The following is a 1,913-nucleotide window of genomic DNA, read 5'->3' as shown; positions in this document are numbered from 1 at the left end:
GCCCGGCACAATTTGCACTGTTTAAAATGGGGGTGGAGACTAGCCATCAAGTCCTTCCCTCCTTCCTCCTTCCTTCCCTCATGAGAAATGTCTGATAGAAAATTAATTGGGCCAATTTTTAGTTCTCTTTATTTTTTTTTCTTCTATTTTGGTTTTTCGAGACAGGAGTTTTCTATGTAACAGCCCTGGCTGTCCTGGAACTAACTCTTGTAGACCAGGCTGGCCTTGAACTCACAAAGAGCCACCTCTCTGCCTCCTGAGTGCTGGGGTTAAAGGTGTGCGCCACGGCACCCGGCTCACATTGATAACTCATACAATGTCATGTGTCCCGAGAGTGACTGTCAAGCTCATTCGCGTACTCACTGGCCTTTGTAGAAAGGAGACCTTAGCGATTTTTGAAGTAAACAATCCATTCATTAAAGTCAGCGGTGCTGCACAGGAAACTATGTATTATTATATAACTGTGCATACTCTAGTGTTAAGTTCCGAGGACAGCTCTGGGGAGTCATTTGCTTTCATTGGGGGTTCCAGGAACTCATACTATCAGACTTTTTATACACTGAGCCATCTGGCCTGGCTCTCAGCTTATTTCAAAAATAAATAAATAAATGAATAAAAAATGCATTTTGAGACAGGGCCTTGTTCTAGCTCTTGGTGTCCTGAGTGTTTGCAGTGCTGGGTATTGAAATCAAGGTCTTTTTGTTGTTGTTGTTTTTTGTTTTGTTTTGTTTTGTTTTAAGACAAGGTTTCTCTGTAGCCTGTCCTGGTCTTACGCACACCAGGCAAATGTCGAGCCTCTTAGTCACATCTGCACCATCATAGTGCAAGTGAGATGCAGCCTTTGCTTTTTTTCAGTACATGGTTTATTTCCCTCCGCTTTCACCACGGCCTCTAGTTTCATGTAGGCTGTCACAGATAATGGAGTTTCTTGCCGGGCAGTCATGGTGCACACCTTTAATCCCGGTACTTGAGGCAGAGGCCCGTGGATCTCTGAATTCCAGGACAGACAGGGCTACACAGAGAAGAGACCCTATCTCAAACAAACAAAACATGATGGATGGAATATCTTTGAAGCGATGGTATAAAGAGTGCTGGCGGAAGAATAACTGGCTTAGTTGGTGGTGTTTGTCGTAGAATCCCGAGGGCCTGAGTTCAGATCCCCAGCACCACATCAGACCTGGACACAGTGGCATGTCTAACGGGAAGCTGGAGACAGTCAGCATTAACCTGGCCTCTACACACAAACAGCCACATACCACAGAACATAAAAGTGCAGGGATAGGCCGGTTGGCGGCGGTGCACGCCTTTAATCCCTGCACCTGCGAAGCAGGGGCAGGCAGATCTCTGTGAGTTCAAGATCAGCCTGGTCTACAAGAGCTAGTTCCAGGACAGGCTTAAAAGCTACTGAGAAACCCTGTCTCGAAAAACAAACAACAACAAAAAAGTGCAGAATGAAGAGCTGGACTTGGCTGGTGGTGTGTTGCCTTGCACCTGTGGTAATCTCAGCACTTGGGGCCTGAGGCCATATTGCCAGGAGATCAGGGTAGCCTGGGCTAGAAAAGCCAGTCTGTAAAAGGCTTTAGAAGTGATCCCATGTGACTGTTTCCTTTGTCCACTTACTGACTGCCCTGTAGGCCGATGACTGGTCTTGTGAGTGTTGTTGTCCTGATGAATGCTTTCAAACACCCTCTTAAGTCTGGTCATAGCATAATAGTGCTTTAGTGTCTTGAGAGACCCTTACACTGTTTTTCTGAGCAAGCACCTAGGCCAGGGCTGTGCTCTGCTTTTATGCATTTGCGAAGTGTGCCTCCTGCCTCTGAGCTTTGTTCTCTGCACTCAGTTGCATTCGGCCTTCTTCCCCTGGGACACTTGGGTACCCTGACAGCTGAGGTTTGCCCTGGACCTGCCTTCTC

The 1,913-nt window shown here is 46.9% G+C and overlaps 1 protein-coding gene across 2 annotated transcripts in view; it reads left to right on the top strand.

Annotated features, from left to right (window-relative positions):
• Trim71 (tripartite motif containing 71) overlaps positions 1 to 1,913 on the top strand; it is a 49,059-nt gene that overhangs the window by 21,212 nt on the left and 25,934 nt on the right. The gene's annotated exons all lie outside the window — the stretch shown is intronic.

Source organism: Microtus ochrogaster, chromosome 5 (genome assembly GCF_000317375.1).
Source record: "Microtus ochrogaster isolate Prairie Vole_2 chromosome 5, MicOch1.0, whole genome shotgun sequence".
Taxonomy (NCBI): Eukaryota; Metazoa; Chordata; class Mammalia; order Rodentia; family Cricetidae; genus Microtus; species Microtus ochrogaster.
Note: the sequence above shows the minus strand (reverse complement) of the source record. Positions and strands in the feature narration are given on the sequence as shown.